At 39.9% G+C, this 19,883-nt stretch overlaps 1 protein-coding gene and 1 long non-coding RNA gene across 3 annotated transcripts in view; one reads left to right on the top strand and one right to left on the bottom strand.

Moving 5' to 3' along the window:
• On the bottom strand, nt 1–5,413 carry LOC107077394 (uncharacterized). The gene is made up of 3 exons (XR_001478433.2): nt 4,182–5,413; nt 3,240–3,295; nt 1–88 (listed from the first exon to the last, which is right to left on the bottom strand). It is a non-coding gene; the product is annotated as an uncharacterized lncRNA (long non-coding RNA).
• A 102-nt stretch (nt 5,414–5,515) lies between these two features.
• The window catches only part of shoc2 (SHOC2 leucine rich repeat scaffold protein), a 34,506-nt gene continuing 20,138 nt past the window's right edge, over nt 5,516–19,883 (top strand). For both annotated transcript variants that reach the window (XM_015347446.2, XM_006630778.3), the window contains exon 1: nt 5,516–5,610. The gene's annotated coding sequence lies outside the window, so the exon portion shown is untranslated. The remainder of the gene's footprint in view (nt 5,611–19,883) is intronic.

The following is a 19,883-nucleotide window of genomic DNA, read 5'->3' as shown; positions in this document are numbered from 1 at the left end:
TCTTTTCCAGTTTTTCCAGGGTGACTGATTTTAGAGGCAGTAGCTTTGGTTTACACAGCACCATAGTGGGCACATCCTCCATAGACAGCTGCCCTGAGTATAAAGAGAGATTTTACAATCACTTTTGCTGCTATCAAATGTAGAGGAGTTCTTCTAGCCTTACATTTGCTTTCAGATTTATTGAAGAGTGGGGCACAAAATATTTCTATCTAAAATCTCAGAATAATCTCAACAGTAAATGTTTCATGAAAGACCTGCCTGATTTTGTTCTCAACTATCTGGAGGTATTTCATCATTGCATTTCATCAGTGCATTTGTAGTAACACGTTCACTGCACATAAATTGTTGTGAACCTCAAGCAGATAATTTTCATTGCCGTATTGATGTGTACAGAGTGGCAGATAGACACAAAGAGGTCAACGGACTTGCCCAGTGTCAGCTGGGATTCAGTCTTGGATCTCTTGGCCACCAGATGTGATATGTGCACAGACTATTAAAAAGCAGAGCATGTTCTTCTGATCTCTGTTTTGCATTTTCAGATAGCTTAAAACTCTGAGCACTCCACAACAGGTCGGGGGCTAATGCATGGAGAATGCTTTGCATTATTTAACCTAATAAATCATTCTATCTGAAGCAGCTGAATATCAGGTGTTTGAAATAGCAATGATTAGTCCAAGCATTATAAAGGGGTTTGCTAGCTTTGTGCAAATTATTTAAATAAAGTGCTAATATGTGATCTGAATAAATTAACAATAAAATAAATGTTAAACTATCAGCTACTTGACTGTATTTAACTATTTTGTGTGTTACACTATAACAGTATATGTCTCAAACTGCCCGTGTGTGCTGTTGTGTGTGCTTGCAATAGATTGATATCCCATCCAGGGTGTAGTCCTTCCTTCTACACTATGCTTCTGGAATAGGCTCTTGAGTTCCCACGTTTAACAAGAAGAAATGGTCCTGATGTGCTTCTTAAGCTATGAAACAAACTCTTGGTCAGTAATAGTGGGAAAAAAAGGCATGTTACAGGTCAGTAAATGCAATTTCCATTGCTGTGCGAGAAAAGATCATTATGAAAATGCATTTCTATTGAAATGAAAGTAAAGAACTTCTTGTCACTTAAAATGAGCAACATTTAAAAAATGTAAAATGCCATGTTTGAATAGCGCATATGGACATTTTTCTTTCTTGAAGAAAAATTCAATGCAGCAAAATAAGCTGTTCCAACACTTGTAAGTCAGGTCACTGTGAGATTTCAGTGTTGCTTGTGGTAAACAACTGAAAGGAATGTGAAAGGAGAAATGCAAGCACTTTGCAAGTCTGGGCACTTGAGTCTGCCCGAGGATAACCTACAATGCTTATAAGCAATTATTACTCTGTGCTGAGGTTAAGATTAAGTATGTGCCAAAGCAATTTTTTGACTGCATGGGTGTGTGCAGAAGACCATAAATTTCAATTAAACACACCAGCAATCAAGTATATGTGTTGATGTTTGCCGAGAGATATTTGTTGATCAGTTTCTTGTAAAGCCAATGGTTTAATAGGGTAGTCCTGCAGACAGAGATAAACTAAACCTACTTTACCCAAAGGTTAATAAAAAAAATTAAAAATAGAAAAGTAGATGATGACTATTGAATACCCTGCATATAATATGTTCTGTGTATGTATATATATTTAATGCATTTTTATGTAAGGGAGAAGCTTCAAATTTCTTATTTCAAATGATTTGGAGGACACAATGTTCATTTATACAGCATTACAATTCAGTAACATCCTGCATTACAGCACAGCCCTTCAACATGTATTCCTCTCTGGCTTCAGTCCAGCAACACATCACCTGCCACAGTGCAAGTCGAGGCACTGTTACGCCTCTTCAGATCGTTACCAGTTCTGAATTCCAGGATTTTAAAAACAGCTCGTTATTCAGGTGAAATCATACACTCATTGACTCCCCTCTCTATTTATCGCAAAATGTAAACTGATCAGATATATTCTACTTCAAATCTTCGATACCATCTCAATTTCTATGGTTTGAACACAGTTTAAATTTACTTCCCACACAGTTTGGAAAGTTACTAACAGCCAAGGGCCTTTTTTCTCCTAATTAAAAACAAGGCACTGCGTGTTCCAGATTTTATCTGTATGTTTAAAGTAATTCAACTACTTTACAGAAATTATTAAAGATAAAATAAGGTTGGCTATTACCTATCCATTTACAATTGAACATTGGAAAGACCCTATTTTGTTCACTTATTAACTGTACATTAGACTTTATACATTAAAACGAACTTCTCTGAATTTAAAGATCTTAGAAGTGCTTGTTTCAACTTTTCTTTGGGACCTGGGCTGAGATCTGAGTATGAACTGTAAATAAAGAACAAACACTAAATGAGAACAGTTTAGTTTACTTTCTTAATGTAATGGGAAATAAGTCAATCCTCAAAATAAATTGGTAAAAATCATGGTTAACAGGTTTGGCAGGTGTTGGGACTCAAAACTGGAAAGTAAAATCAGTCTGGAAGTTCTATATATTCTTCTATAGTTTTGCATGTTAAAAAGACGTTTAAGATAGGCAGCAGTGTACTGATGACTGAAATCCACATCAAGGTATGTAAATGAGAATTGTATTCCTGTGCTGATTATAATGGAAACTTAAAACTGTTCATATAAACCTATCAATATAGTATTAAATATCTTAACTGACTTGTCTGGATGTTCAAGTTCTTTAACACAATTCGATAGCTTTTCACAAATTTTCATTCTTCATGTAAATTTGAAAGGACTGGTGAAGTAAGCACATGCCTTACAGTGTGGAGGTTTAAGTGACTTGCGCTAAGAACGGCATCCCATCTAACCATAGTGCCGTTTAGAAAAATACACATGATGAACAAAGAAAATAGGACAAGAGAGCCAAACTAGTTTTTTTGCTTTCCCAAATGTTTGCTCAATTACTGGATCATAGTGTGCAATGTGGATTGTTCCATCCAGGAAGGACAAGTGACTGCAGACTCAGATTGTCAACTGAATTGACAAGTGTATTTATACTTCCAAATTCTTTAAAACTGCCTTTTTTAGAATGCATATTTTAAGAAAGTGACTGAATTGTATTAAATCGTTTGGTAACCGTGACAAGAGATATATTCAATAATATACAGTATTAACAGTTTTAGATGAACCTTTAAAAAATGAATAGTTAATATCTCAAATTAAAATTCATTCATAAAACCAGAAGAAAATACCTTGTTTGGGAAGAACTTCTCTGAACATTGACTTCACTTCAGGCATCTTCTGAAGGCTGTTTAAATCAAATATATATAATTGTTTGTTAATGAAGTAGATGCTAAAACATCTATGGCTTCCATAATTTACAAGCCCTGCTATCGTTATTATTATCTGAAAAAATACGCAAAGGGAAAGTGATGGCAGCTGTAAATAATTGTACTTCTTGGGTACACAATGCTGGAGTATATATTCATTGCTGTACTGTATTCAGACATTAAAGTGTCAACCGCCACTTTATTGTATATTGGTGGTTTACTATAGGACGTAAAAAGGGAGAACATACTGTAGATGTTGGACGCACACTTGATTTCTGTGTCTGTGAATGAGACCTTAAATCAAGCTCCTAACGACGTGGTCATTAAAGATCGCAATGGTGACCGTGGAGGTCCTTCTAACCCAGTGTCCTGGCTAAATTGACAGAGTACCCCACCAACCTACACAAACTACCGACTACCGATGTGCGACAAAGGAAGTATTCATGCCGATGCTACACCTGAGTCGGACATTTACTTACATCACTCCCACACAACGATTCAGGTATGCACGCAAGAAGTTACAAAATCATCTCGTGAAAAATAGCTAAGTGAAAATCAATAACCGTATTTTAATTTCAAGACAGCTTATCAGTTAAAACTCAATGGCATTGAAATCGATCTAACGCATCACATTAAATCAATTAATCCATTTAATCTGGCGATCACGTCATTACTACATTACGTTAATCGAAAATTTCGAATGTGTTGTTTTTGTGTACCATAAACAGACTACAGCCGTCCAACTAATTAATTTACTCCAAGATACAATGTACGAGAACGTGTACAAAAACATTAAAGACTATATAGCACGAAAAAATTAAATATAAAAGATCCAGTATCCTCAGAACCTTATTCGAAACAAACCTGAAGCAACAGCCGTAATCCTACACAGACGCCAGATCCGGTTACATAGAAACGACGTCAAGTCGTAGAAACGCAAAAGAACGCGATTGCGCAGCAGTGGGACATCGTTTTGCTGTCTGGTAAATGTAGTTCACTTGCAATAACCCCTTTAGCGGCCAATGCGTTGTATTTGCATATCAGTCGAAATGAATAACTGTTTAACTGCTTATTTTATTACTTAGAATATTTTAATAAACTTAAACTTTATTTATGATAGCATAACTGCAGGATACCTGTGTGACCTAAATCACTCAGTTGCCTGTACTTTAAAAAAGGGTGTGTATGTGTGGGGGTGTCTTTGCGCAGCAAGGTGTAAATGACGCGTACTTTTTTTAAAAAAAACAATGTTGAAGTTAATTTTGTAACTAAATTACTGCTTCAGAAAATGTGTCACGCGATTTAATTGGCGGAGGGTGCTACGGTCTGCATTCCGTCCCATTTTCCAATTCCAAGTCGAAAGTTTTGAATTGTCTTAGTTTACAAATTGATTTGTTGTCTTAAGTTTTTAAGTGTATCCGACTACGACACCGGCGTTCGACGTTTTTTTACACACGGTAATGTACACAGTTCTTGGATTACGTTTCTATAAATACTCCGAACATCTATCTACTAGATGTTTCGATAGCATTTAAACATCAGAATACGAGAAATCCAGAGACACCGTCCACAATAGTAGGACCCCCCCATCAGATCGGACTTTGGTGAGCAGAAGGACCAGTTTGAAGAGGGCGGGGTGCATTCCACAAGTTTGTGCAACACCTGCAATACAATCCAGTTCTCTTCACGGGATAAGACGAGACGTGGGACTGAACCCCCGTGTTCCGCTGGTTCCTCCAGTTTTCAGCAAGATCCCTCCAGTTCTTGGGATTGCATGGGCCCGAGAACTGGGTGCTGTTTCATGCCTTTCAAACTATACCGACTATACCGTTGATTTGTCTGGTAAATATGTGGCCCAGTAAATATATTTCTTAGACAATGTTAGTCCAAAGAGTTCCCTCGTGCACTTTAAAGATACTAGAAAGCACTTCGTATTTGGGAAGACACGAAAAACAACACTTGCACCTGTTCTCAAGGCGCAATACCGCTCTTGCTAAACACAACAACAACAAACAGGCCGGATATACAGCAACGGTCGGGGAAAGAAGACCAGAAGAGCGTCTGATTGTCCGAAATCACTTTTTTTCCACTTTCACCTCCCGTTTTCTCTCTGTCATTCCACCCCCACCCCCCAAAAAAACACCTTTCTCCGTGTCCAAGAAAGTCTCGTGATAGAGTGGTAATGCGTGCGTGTGACGCAGGCTGTGGAAGGAGGCAGGCGGAGGAGCCGGAGCGGCAGCAGTGTAGAGAAGGAGGAGGAGGAAGGAAGGATGGCGGAGTCACACCTCTGAAGGTAAAACCGAGATATTCTACGATATGTGCTGATACAGTCCTACATGTCTGCATGTATGTGTACGGCGGGGCTCTAAAGTGACGGTTTCCTTCTCCGTGGTGTAGGCTGCGGTATGTTCTCGGGGCGAGAGGGGTGGAAAAAGGCACTCTTTGTTTCGGCTTCGGAATGGCCGCGGTGGATAGATGTTTTTTTTTTTTCGGTAGGGGAGCGGAAAAGGGCACCGCAGAGAAAAAGGCGAAAAGGATCGGAGAGGGGGTGGCCCAGGGTGTGAGAGCCACCGCGGCCCGTGTGTGCGCGCAGGGAGGCAGGGTGGCGGTGCTCTCGGGCGGGCTGCCGCGCCGCTGTCACCGGCAGGCGGCTGCGGACGGGCTGGGGCTGAGCTCCGGCGGCGGGGCTCCAGCGGTCGGGCTGCGGCTGCCTGGCGGATGACAGCTGGGGTGGGCCTAGGAGCCGTGCGCTCCGTTCCGGGTCGGAAGAGGGGGAGTTGTGCGTGTTGGTGCGGACGGCTGCTGCTGTATTATGGATTTCTGAACGATCGGGCTCAATCAGCCCGTTTCCTTCGCCTTGGTGAGGTGTGTAATGGCAGGGCTGTCCGCTTGCCTGCCTTGTTGCTGGATTGCTTGGGTACGGCAGCTGTAAGAGGAAGGACCGTACTGTTGTTTACTTCGTAGCCGTATGGATTTCAGAGGTTGATGTTGGCTTTTTAGTAACGGTGTGGCAGTTTTTCTGCCAAGTTGCTGGAATGGGAGGGTATCTGGTGTGGGTAGGCAGGATACCATGCTTCGCTAAAACACCGGGCTCTTTATTTCAACCGACTAGCGAAGGGGGACGGAACACTGAAGCAAGGTTTTATGTGCTATTGGCATTGTCAGTGCATTTTCAAAACCACCACGATGAGCGATATTATATCATGTACGTCTAGGTGCGTGTGTCGTAGAATGTGTTTGGTAAATGTCAGATGATATTTGGAGGCAGTGGGACTGGATATGCCGACTAACGTACCAGTGATTGGTTTTTATTCCTGCGGTTTTGAGCCAACTGTGTAGGTATCGATTTGTGTGACTAGCTGATATTTATATGAAGACCGATTCTTCCGATTGCAGTGTCATGTATATTAATACGAGGCTATACCATTGCCTGAGTGTCTGTCAGCGCAGAACGGGGAGACAGGCTCGTTTAGCTAAACCTTGAAACGCAAACGACTGGTTATGCTTGTAAGTTTATCCCCCCCCTCCAGAAATCTGAATGGTTATTAGAACTAAGTTTTTTTATTTTAATTATTGATCTATCAGAGATTGAGGGATGCGTCATTGTGTAGTTTATGTATATTTGCGTGGCGTTCATGTTCGAGATTAACACATAGTTTGTGGGGATATGAATACCTGTCCAAAATTAAAAGTATTTAAGCTCGGAAGAAATATACTTACTACGAATGAAAACGAAAACTTTTTTTGGTCTGCATTGCACCTACCTTATAAGATGGTTCTTATAAGATAGGAGCAAAAGATCCGAGATAAAAGGCGGAAGGTAGTTATCTCCCCGGTCCAGAGTCTCCGATATATATATTTTTTTATTCTGAAAGATGCAGTCTACATCATTACGTGACATATAAACAGCGAAATTCATTCCTCATCCCACATAACTTTAATTAGAACTGTCTTTACGTTCAGAGCTTCTCTGCTCCTGGCCGGGAACAACTTTCAACTGTATAATGGCAAAATGGATAATGTAATCAATCACTTCTTCATCAGACACCACGGCGTTGTCTTTTAAAAGAAGAATGCCCGATGATGCATGTAGGTACACATTTTGTGATTCCTAGCTGCGTTTGTACCTTTAAACAAGGTACTTCATTCACTTCAGCTAAGTCACTATGTGTGAAAACATAAGCCTAATCTTTTACACTTCCAGAATAAGTGCATCTAATTCTCAGATAGTTGTGGGAATTCCATAACATTGGTGGAATTCTTTTGGATTAATCAGATTTCTGTTTTATGGAAATGTTTTAAGATCAACTTTTTAAAAAGATCCTTGATGTAGCTTTGGGCAGTCTTTCAGTTTTTTGTTTTTGCAGTACCATCAGCTTTCCTCTGTGGGAGTATTATTAAAGTTACTGCCACTACATTCCGATACACTATATCAACATCACTGTCAGTCTGTGGCAACAAAATTAAGAGTTGGGACACATATTCCCATTATCTCTTGTATTATTTAAAAAAGGATGTTATTTTAACTTTAGACTTGTGCTGATATGCATTTTTTTGTTATTTTTGTACTATTCAGTTATTTACTTTCTATGTCACTTAATCATTTTTCTGTTGACTATTGACGGTTAGATTGACAAATTTCAATTGAAAACCTTTTCCTCTGTCGGGAAGTGAGAGTAAAGCTTACAAAGACCGGTGATGGGAGACCGAATGGAGATTAAGTGTGTGACGTTGGCTCTTTTTTTTGACCACGTCTGTCCATGCAGTAGAATTCACTGGGTCTGCACTGATGTCCTGGTTTTGGAAACGACCTGAGCTGGCAATTTAGTTGGAAGGAAAAAAAAACAATGGCAATCCAGACAGCACATCCTTTACCATGTTTCTTTTGTAGTGGGGATTTTATTTTTACGTTGCTAGTGAAGTGTGATGGGGTGGTGGGGGGTTGAGCGTCTATGTGAAGTGTTGTTAGTTTGTACATTGCAGAGTACTGTCTGAAAGCTTATTTCAATTAGTTGGTTTCTTAAATTAACAGGCAAGCAACAAGCGCAAGGCAGAGTACACCCTGGGTAGAACACAGCCAGTGACACACGCGTACCAGGGCCAAGTTTCCTAGAAGCCAGTTCACCTACCAGTATGTCTTTAGACTGTGGGAGGGAACGAGCACTCAGAGGAAATCCGCATGGGCAGGGGGAGAACATGCAAACTCCCTGCAGATAGTACCTCGCGTCTGGAATTGAACCCAGGAACCCAGTGCTGCAAGACAGCAATGCTCACCACTGTGCCGCCGGTATTTGATTAATATTATCCTAAAATGTATTTAAGGAACAAGTAAGAGGTTTATTCCATGCTGAAAAGAGAAGAAAGAATACACAACGGTTCGGCCGTGCAGCCTTCTTCAGGTGTCATGCTGACACAGCTACCCACCTAAAATGTATTTATGCAAGCAACAACAAAAGAAAGTATTTATGCAATATCCAAGTCATAGTCACATTAGAGTTGGTCTAAAATAAGAGTGTCTTGTACCTGCTTTTCTCTTCCGGGATTTGCTGCATACTCAGACAAGGGCAGTGTGGATGGAAGGGGATGTTTTTTACGTTGGTGAAAGGGACGCGAGCCGACTTCTGCCTCGATATGCTTTGCTTTGGACTTCACAGGGTCAAAATGCACAGGGCCCTTTCTGTTTCGTAGGTAAGAGCTGTAGGTTTGTTTAGTTGCCAGGACCTGTTTAAATGACAACATTGATTATTAGATTATTCAGATAGAACATGATGCCATCCAGAAAATCGTATTAAGGGGTTTATATTTATACCGTAGCTATCGGAGATTTCGCCAAGACAACATTTGGACCCAGAAATCAAACCGGACATGTTGATAACTAGTCTGGAACCAAGAAGAGACATGTTGGTACCTAAGACATAACCAAAGAATAATTATGTTAAGACAAAAGTAACATCAGGTCCAAAACCAGTATGTTATTGTCGAAACAAATAGACTAAAAACATTATTGCAATAATAACACATTCGTCTTACTAACCAAAACGATGGCTTATTCAAATGGCATAAATGTTGTACAGTCAGAACCATTACTTTCCGGTTGCTGCCTTGTTTTGGCCATTTATTGAGTCCATTATTGTCTTGTGTAATATGCAATGTATGGGTGTTTTATATCTTAAACACTGCAGCCTGAAGTAAAAAGAAAACTCGACCATGCCAGCCCACACTGGTGTTTCTGGTAAATAGCCTACTGCTGATCTTAAATGAGGTGGGGGGTTACTGTTAACACCTAAGCTGATGGGAAGCTTTTCTTTTTAATGCGCCATATTAATCTCTTCTTAACAGTATTTTTATAGTTGCCTTTAAGAGAATATATGCTTCATTTGCCTCCTCTCCAGTATTGTTTCTTGTTTGCCAGTGTATAATGTTCAAATTTGTTGCTTTGGTTTTGTGATAAAAGTGCCATATTATTGCACAAATACAAACATGTTAAGGCTGCACTTTTAATCTGTTTTATTTTCCATCCATTTTCTAACCACTTCTTCCAGCTCAGGGTGGCAGGGGAGCTAGAGTTTATCCTGGCAAGCCACGGGCACAGGGCTGGGTGCACCCTGGATGGGACGCCAGTCCATCACAGGGCACAAACAAGAAACACTCTCAACTCACATCAGGGCCAATTTTACCAGGTGGCAGTTTACCAAGCAGTATGTTTTGGGATTATGGGAGGAAAACCACATGAACATAGGGAGGACGTAAAACTCCAAACAGTTGGCACCCCAGGAACTGAAGTCAAGACCCAGTGGTGCCAGGCTACCCCCTGCCCCACTGTGCCGCCCGTATTTTACCACATCTTTTTATTAACACCTGCTAACATGGAAACATTTAATGACAGTAGTGGAATATCACAGAACAAATATCACTGCTACAACATATGTGATAATGGATTCTTCATAGTTGTATTTGAAGGGTTACAGGAAAAGAAATGTAATTATCTGACTATGACCATAGGCTTTCTTTTTTTAACGACGCGGGGACGCGGCAAACCTTTTATGATATTCATCTTATCTGTGAGCTGCGCAAGTTGACACCAACTGGGTGAGCCTTAAAGTTACATGACAGCTTTGTGTGGCTTGCAATAGTGTCGTTATTGACCGAAAATGATTTACGTTTAGTATGTGATTTGTGGCGTGTGGGCTAGTGCCAAATTGCATGTAGATCAAATTTCAGTCCACTGTGCATTTGATAAGAACCCTTAAAAGCGAAGAATATGATTCCTGTTAAAAATAGATCTGTCTAGACAATTATTTCAGCATCCCGTCTTGCATATTCTTTTGCAATTAAATATTGTTCAAACTTCTAATGTCACACTTTATTAAACGCTTTCGTCTTTGTGTCACCGACTACTTGTGGAAGGAAGTGACTGATAAAGGATTTTTTTGTGGCAGGGTGCGAGCTCGTTTCATGGAACAGGTATAAGAATATCATATGTGGGGCTGCAGTGTGAAGCCTATTGTTTTCCTGTTTGTGTTTCTGACTGTGTGAATTTACAAGAACAAAGAATTACAACCTGGCTGGAAAATGCCCCCGTTTCCGTAGCTTGATATCTGCGATCGCGGGTTCGAGCCCGGATCATGGCGTTATTCGGCAGTGGCTGGGATTCCCCGAACGGTGACACACGATTGGCTCAGCGCTGTGGGGGGGAGTAGGTAGTCAGGACTCGTGGCCACACAGCAACCCTTGGGACATCCCGGGCGCTCGCAGCCCTGTGGTTCTGTCGGTGAGGAAGACGCCTCTTCCTCTGATCGGATCTGATCCTCCCGTTCTGGTGTGTTGGTGCCGAGCTGGCGTGGAAAACACACAGCTTACTCTTCCAAATTAGGTGGGTGGAGCGCGAAAAAGATTTTAGGATTTTTGTGAAAAATCCTTCTGGGTAAAAGGAGGATATTAACATTTAAATTTCGCTTTTAGAGGTTGTAACGTGAAATCAACAAGCTTTAAGGAACTTCAGTGATTTTTGGGCACGATTTCATTGGTTCTAATGCAGGCTCTAAAGAAAGTTGGCCATTTATTGTAGGTAGATGTGGACTTTAATGTGTTGTTTTCACAAAGAGCACATTAGTTTTGTAATTTAGGCATGGCACTTGTTTTGGAAACCTCACACTTGGGTTTGAAATGTAACTGTTTCGTGTGTGATGCAGTTAATGCAATGTCCACATGCTAGTAAAGTAGTGATGTGTTTACCTGTGATGATGCCTGAAGTCCGGCAGCAAGTGATGCCACTGTAGGCATGATATCTTTCCTTCATATAACTAGCAGGGTGATTTTTAATGTTGTGTAATGCATAATTGCTTAGTTTTGCGCAGTGTCAGCATTGTCTGCCAGTGTCGGGTCATTAGCTGTGCTTGTAAAGTCAGTGTGAGGAGAAAGAAATCCTGGCAGTGGCTCAGAGATCTCATTAAGATTTAAGAGGAGGAGAAGTCTGGTGTCTCTTTGCAGCAAGTGGTAAAGAAGAAGAGGGGAAATTCCTTTGAATAAGAGCTTTAATTCAAGAGACCCTGCTACCTGTTCACCTGCCAAAAGGTTAAGTCTTAAAGAATTCTGTTGTTCCTGTTCTTCATGCGAGAGTATAGCTGTTGTGGAGTTTTTCATCATGAACCCATCGCCTGTGCTTTGAGCTAGCAGTTTTGGTGTGGTGGGAATGGAAGAGGCTAAAAGGTTTTGACATTCACTGTCATTTGGATAATCCTCGGTGGAGTTTCACAGAATCCTGTACTTTGCCCTTGGCATTGATACAGTGGCACTGGAGGCCCTCAGCAGGTGGGGAAAGAGCACGGGACTTTCCTGCTTCCCTGTTTGTATCACTGCCTTTCGTTCATATCCATTATATACAAAAAGTCTTTTTTTTTTTCCAGTGTTGACAGTTTGAAAGGCATAGCAAGCTTGAATGTGCTCTTGTAATGTACATCCTGTACAATTTTCATACATCTCTTGGTGCCACTGTCATTTTACTTTATAATGGGTAACATTTATAACATTAATATTGTCATTGAAAGTTTGCACCAATTTGTGAGAAATCTTGATCTTAATTTGCTACTAAAGCCTTGCTCCTTAAATTTCTAATGTATAGATTCATCCTTGCTTTTATAAAAAAAAACAAAATACTCTGTATTCATGTACATGCTGATCATAATGCTTCAGTTGAATTTAATCTTTTTTTGTCTGAACATGTTTGCACGTTGTTCCTTATCATACAGCTGGGAGGTGATTTATAACCACAGTGTTATCAGCTATCCGTTTGGCTGTTTCCATAATGTTTGGTTATTCCCTGCTGATACTGAAGTTGAATTAAAGCTTGGACTTGCACAATGTTGGACAGGAGACGTTAAAGGCCCATGTCTTGGTAATTCTGAAATTAATGATCGTGAAATTCTTGATTTTTGTAATTAAGGTTTGATATCCAGATGGATGTGTTCAAAGAACCAAGTTACAATCTGCTTTGAGCTATAAAGAAACTGCTTTGCATCCGACTTTGCTTATTACTGTGGCGTACTTGGGCATGAGTAATAGGTGTGGTTTCAAGCTGTGCTATCGAGTTTTGTGTTACAGATGTTATAGGAAAGCCAGTCTCTTTGTACAGTCTGCTGACATATCTGTAGTCCGGGTTGTGGCATTTCTTTTCTTTTTTGCACAGTCAGCAACTTTGTAAGCAGATTGATTCAACTTTTTCCTTCATGTGCTGACATGAAATTTTCCGTCCAATCGGTTGAAAGCACACTGTAATTAACACAAAATATTAAGCAGAAGGATGTTGTAATTCTTTGGACTTAAGGAACTCATTTCCCCCCCAAAAAAACTAATTTTGTAACTGGTAACATTTAGGAGAGTGGTTGGATAACTAAGAAATGGATGTTTACTGAATTATTTTTATTTCATACATCACTCTTGGTAGTTGGCACAATAGTTAGCACTGCAGCCCTCGGTTCAGTTCCTGGGGAGCTATCTGGGTGGAGTTTGTACATTCTCCCTGTGTTCTTGTGGGTTTCCCCTGGGTGCTCTGGTTTTTCCTCCTCCAGTTCAAAGAGATACTGGTAAGTGTATTGGCCCTGGTGTATGTGTACGTGTCTGTGTGTGCTTTGTGATGGACTGGCGTCCTTTCCAGGGTACCAGTTGCTTGCTAGGATAGGCTTCAGTTCCCTTGTGACCCTGTACGGGATTGGTTAGAAAATGGTTGGAATTACTGATGTCTATATTTGGTGCCACCTGCATTTTAGTTTTCGCACACAATGGAGCTTTTTCCTGAGCTCATTCCGTTGTTTTTTGAAGGCTGCTTCCTTTATTGGCCTGCTGTTACACTGTATGGCTTTTGTCATTCTTGGCATCATCAGAAAAAAGTTGGCTTACAAGTTCTATAGCCATTCTCCTCATCCCCCCCCTGGTCTGGTGGACCAGTGCTGACCGCTCCATTACAGGCAGGGTTAAAAGGGGTTGAGTTTAGAAACTTGTTTTGTATTTAGCCTAAGTGGTCCTCAAAGGAGGATGAACTTTGGATCTGGTCCCCTGTACAAAACAAAAAAGGTTGAGAAACACAATTTTATGCCACACTGGCTGCCCAGTAACTCTTTGTTTGCGCTTGGAATAGCCGAGTATTATTTGCTGGAGAAAGACGGCCACTTCATCATCAAGTGGCCCTTATGTAACCGTTGCAGGTGACTCGGGAAAACGCTTCCTCTGCTTTCAGCACTCCTGGTCTTGATGATGGATTCCTGGAGCCATTCCATAGGTGACTGCTAGAGGGAAAAGTGGAGAACTCCTGCGCAAACTTGTCAACTCCCTGGAGTGTGAAGGGTTTCTGATTCACTTAGTAGGCTTTTGTGTGTCCATTTTGGGAATGACAGTGTTGCCTGGATTACTTACTGCACTGATATTTGTTGTTTTTTCCCCCCACTTGTGAGGGAATGTAAATGTTTTTTTTTATTAGTAGTTTGGCTTTAATTTTCCTTTTCGTATCCCTCCGCTCATCCTCTTTTCACTTTAGAGTGCTTGGCTTCTGATTTCTGACACGTTGTTTTGAAGCTTAGAAAGCTATTTCATTAACGACGATTCTGTCCCAGAACTCTCCAAAATTAAGAGAGCCTCGCAGCTAAAATTAGGTCATTTTCACGCAGCCCATATTACAGACACAGGAAGCTGTTGACTTGCATCATGCCGAGTTTCTCAGTCTCTGTGTTTGCACGCTCCCCTTCCTGTGGTTCTCGCTGCTCGTCTGTTTGTCGCCGCGGCCTGCCCCCTTTCCCTGCCCGCCTCACTTCTGTCTCGATTTGCCTCATCACTTTTTCGTGGGGTTATTTTCAGGGTCCCTCACCCCAGGGAGCTTTTCTGTATTTGAGTATTTCACACGGGGAAGTGTGGAGGACTTTTGCTTTTTGTTTTTTTTTGTTTCACATAAAAAGTGGCTTTGGTTTTTCAGGGATTTCAGGGTTTGTGGTGCTGCATTTATTTGGATTATTTTTGCCTGCGGTGTGCTGCCGCAAGTCCGTGTCTTCATCAGTGCGCCGAGCTGTCTGCTTCTGCTCTTCATTTGGTCTCGCTTTTCCAATGTGAGAAGTGTATAGTGCTGTATCCCTTCTAGGAACTTGCTCAAAAAAGATATCTAACAAAATCATTCTAGGAATATTTAAGGATAAAGAATGAGTAAAACGTTATGGATGGCATTAATAGCCCTATCACATGTGGTCACCATATACCGTCCTTAAGACTAAGTCTGAATTCAGGCTTTCAGGTATAGACGTGTTTCACACCACAGGTGTTCAGTAAGTCTGGTTATAAGTAGAAGATTACCTGAAACAGTACTGAAGGTAACTGACAATACTTGCTCAACACATTACATACAGCACCAGTTGAAATTACGGGCTTAATCCTTTGAGATCCTAGTGTGGCTAACTGGCTAAGACAGTTCTTCTTTTCAAATCTGCATTATGTGTACTGTTTGTCTGGTCTTACCTTAATGCCTTAAATCAGGCAAACTTGTACAGTATTGTTGGGTATGGGTTTCAACATAATTCCTTGAATTTGTGTAATGCTTTTCATCCCAATGGATCCTTAAAGTGGAAAAATGACTTCCATTGAATTAAGGGGAAAATTTATGAGTTAGATTGAGCAAAACCAGATGGATTAGTCAAGACACTGGGGTTAAAAGTCCCTATTGTTAAGCAACATTGTTATGGGATCTTTAATGAATAAGTAGCCAGTTATCTGAATTTAATGTCTAATCCTAAATACAGGCTTACATTTGGCTTTAAACCTGCTCTTTGAAAGGGCTGATCTTGTAAATGCAGCGATACTTTGTGGTGTTTTTCCCCCATCACCTCTAATTGGTTAATGCAAATATAGTACATTGAATGTGACAAAACAGTGGGTAGTTAGCATACTTCTAAGCTACAAACATGTTGTTCACAACACTTTATTAAGCTTTCCAGCAGCAATATAATTGTTTTAAATACCGGGTCAGTCCAGACCTTTCTTTTAGATTTTAAGGCTTCCAAAAAACCCAGAAGCAAAATCCATTCACAGTAGGTCCTAAGGATTTTTTTTTTCCCCGTGTCGGGTGTGCATTGTGCATCTGACTTCAATATCTTAAATTACCTTAGTTTTAATTTAGAAATGTTAACTGAAGTGCATGTGTAATTTATGTTTTGGTGCATGTAGATTATTTTAAGAGAATGGGGATCCTCATCTTTTTTTTTTGAAGGATGTTCAAGCTGTAGGCAGTCTCTCAGCAAAGGGTAATGTGTGATTTCACTGAGAAAGTATGTGGAGTGTTTAAGGTGCTTCCATTCGTCTTGTTATTTAATATGTAAACAGAATGGCATAGCTGCCCAAAAAAGGACCTTATAAAAATAAACATTCCCTGAAGTGTTCTTCCAAACCAGGAAAGGCATAAGGCTGTGAGAGGCTTGGCTGTGTCTGACATAACACTGGCTTGGGATAAACTAATGGAATGAAAAGTTTTGGAAAATATAGTTTCTGTTGTTGTTGTTGTTCAAATGCTCAAAAGCTGTTGTCCACGGTCATGTGAAACTAGACATCCTGGTCAAGGTACATACAACTCAGACCTTAGGGAAGTGTTTATATATTATTGAACCACTTGTCGGCATTGTTTTGCCAAGACGTTATCTCCCTTGAAACATTGTTTGTAAACAACAAGTCATATGTCTTTTTTTTAAGGTAAATTTGTCAACATTTTTTAATTGGCATGAAGTGACTGTGTACCTCACTGTAACTTGTTAATGAAAGGGGGTTTGCTGTATACAACAAATTAGGTTTCCGACTTCATTTCAGCTTTGTGATTTTGGTATGTTCAATGGAAGCATAACAAATACTACGTCTAAGTTTGGGACCTTCAAAATGAACTTTTAGATGTGGTACTGAAGGTGGAACATTTTAGTTCTAGATGCATTTCATTTCCTTATCTCACATTTTCCTCTTTCCTTGTTTGCAATATCTTTTCACTTTTTCACAGTTAATTTTACATGTGTGACCCATTTGTGCTTTTATTTATTTTAAGAATAATACATCTGCTGGGGAAAAGTCACTACTTTAAACATCAAGAGCAAACAGAAGCTTTGCTTTTATTATTATTATATAACAATTTTTATTATAATTGTTTTAAGCATTGGTGATTAAACATTTGATTCCAAAGTATCAGAACAATGTTTTTCAAGAAAATGCAGCTATAAGCATTTTTGTGTGAAAAGCAATGTGCAGTGGGCCAGACAGGCTTGCTTTTTCAGAAACGGCCTGCAAGCTGTTTCCATAGTGACTGTTGCACAATGAACAACTGAGGTGAGGAGCTCTGCTGGCTGTTAGACCTCTTTAACATTTCACATTTTGTGTTCTCATTGGAATTACCCCACTACTGTAATTAAGTCAATGACAGCTAACTAAAAAGATGTTGGCTTATCAGTGCCATCAGTTTGAATACTTGTGACCTTAAATGTTGCTGCACTTTCATTCCACCAAGGAACTGCTGTAGCACAAGCAGAATCAAGTGCAGAGATCCCTCCAGCTAGAAAGGCAGATTAATTTTAAGCTGCTTTTCTACATGCAGTGTCGTTTAGTTTTGATTATGTTCCGTTATTTTCCTGTTTCTTGACATTTGGCGTAGAGACTGTATGCCATTTCCAGAATGCTATGGCACTCACTCAGGCAGTTCAAGGGTTACATTTCCTTTTTTTCTCTTAATTTGTGTGGCGCTGCGGTATTGTCAAGAGCCATTTAGTCTGAATTATATTGAGACTCAATGTCATTTAGTCTTTTGTAAAACTTCAGTTTCAGTTCGGTTTGATTTTACGCTACATAGAAAGGTTTCCGCCTTTTAACTTCAGCGAAAAAGGTAAAACTGCAGGTTTCAGGGTGAGTTTCTTGTGGGCTCTGACTAAAAAGGTCCTGCTTCAGTTGAATTAAGGGCTTTGTCATCTGTAGTGCTTTTGGTCTACCTTTTATATCTATTAGAATAGATTAAAAAACGTAAGGCTTTCTTTTTCTCTAATTTATTACTGTTCAAACACTTCTCCCTTTTGAAAATTCTTAGAGCTAATCTTATAGGCTGCTGTGCAGTCATAGCCTGCAGAACCCCCCTGGAGAAGTCATAGAGGGCTTACTGGTTAACTACTTTGTGCTCTTCTGCCGTTTCTGGATAGGAAGTACAGTAACTGATGTTGGGGAAGAATGAGAAAGGACGACTTTGGCTTTTACGTCTAAGATATGCTTCAGAGCAAATAAGCATCACTTGTGCAGGTCATTGAGTCCATACTTTTGACTCCATTTCTCATCTGGATTTTTGACCTGTTGTGTTTAATATATTGTGGTGCTTCATCATGATTTGACGTAGAACCGTGTTTTTGGTGACCTGGCTGAGCAGTGGCTTTGCAGAAATCATAATTCAGACATTAGGAAGGTCTTTTGTTCTATACTGTATATTGCCATCTAATCTGAAATGTACTGTGCATAATTTTCCTTTTTGAGCGTTAATCCATGTGTGAAAATATGCAAGTCTGAGTATTTAAAAGTTCCATTGACAATAACCATTCCTGCTGCTGAGCTGGGAGAAAAAAGTGATTAATTGTGAGGGTTGTGCCAATATACTTTGTGATGGAGTTTTAGTTAATTACAATCACTAAGAACTTAAATATAATTAAGTATTCTTGTAATTTTGCTTGTTCAGAAGCAGGGCGAGTGACCAAACTATCCTAGGACTAGCACTCATTTGTTTTAGACTATGAGCGAAAATACAAAGCTGGTATGAGTAGGCAGTTTCACTTTTCAGGTTTTAAAGAGACATCTACTTGGTCAGGCAAAACAAATCACTTGATAACAGCACATGAGCTAAATGTTTACCGCAGTTGAAGAGCGCTTATCTGACAAGTTCATAAAGCAGCAGGAGAAGCTGAGCCTTGTGCTGTAGCACCCAAGTGTATTGTGAAACTTCTTCTCAGTGATTGGTCCATTATTGAGGCCTGCGACATTAATGCGGTTTTCCTAGCTATTACTACTAATCTGTTGCTCAGACTTAATTTCGTATTGGAGTAACTGTGCCATTTATTCACAGTGTGCCAACAGCCATGCTGTTCTTGAAGCATGTGTCTCAGCCTCTGCAGCATCAGCCAGTGGCACCTTCACATTATTCTGGACTGTCCCCAGCCGTTCAGTCGTGACAGGAATTCCTGTTTGCTTGTACTAGCCTGCAGCTGCACCTTTTAAGTGCAGAGGATCGACTGCTTTGATTGGGGAAAAAAAAGGCCTTTTAAATCCTTAGTTTAAAAATACAGCAGCTTTATTCATAGAACCATCATGTCAAGGTGCCGCTAATATATGAGGGTGATGGGACAATAATCAATTGTTATAATATTAGTGTTACGATCTTTTTTCATGCTAAAAAGAAAAGATAATTTTCCACTGTTGTGTCTGATACTTAAGTTGAGAGGAAATCTGGCATTGTAATATTTAAGTGAAGCATGTGGTTAACTGTGGGTTTGCATTGAAACTGTCTGGTTGCAAAACGTGTGATATCCGTGATCTCTGCATGCAGACTTTTCACTGAGTTAAACCCAGAAGTCTAGAAATCCTAACCTGAAGTAATATTATATTTCTCTTTTACTCTCTGCAGCTTCTGCAATTTTCATGTTGCATTAGTAGCTTTGGATTTGACATAGGTACACTCCAAGGAATCTTAATAAATTAGTAAGGGCTATTTGGTTAGCATCAGTGATTGTATTTAACAATGGGTTTAAACTTGTGTTTTTCTTGTTATGAGTTTGTATTCTAGTGCAGTTTTAGTTCTGTGCTTTGGTTTAAGTTCAATTTTTGCAGTGTGTGCTCTTAAGTCTTTTGATTTCCCCCATGCCTGAAGCAGGCTAAACAGTTCAATGAAAAAATTTATTTAGCTAATTATTTTATATGAAGTGTTTATATATGAAGAGTGGTTATTAAATGAAGAGTGTAGAGCTAACACAAAATAATTTGTGTTAATTGTGATTTCATGTATATAAATTGTTTTAGGTCTGTCTTTTAGTC

Source organism: Lepisosteus oculatus, chromosome 4 (genome assembly GCF_040954835.1).
Source record: "Lepisosteus oculatus isolate fLepOcu1 chromosome 4, fLepOcu1.hap2, whole genome shotgun sequence".
Taxonomy (NCBI): Eukaryota; Metazoa; Chordata; class Actinopteri; order Semionotiformes; family Lepisosteidae; genus Lepisosteus; species Lepisosteus oculatus.
This window is presented reverse-complemented; position numbering and strand designations above follow the sequence as displayed.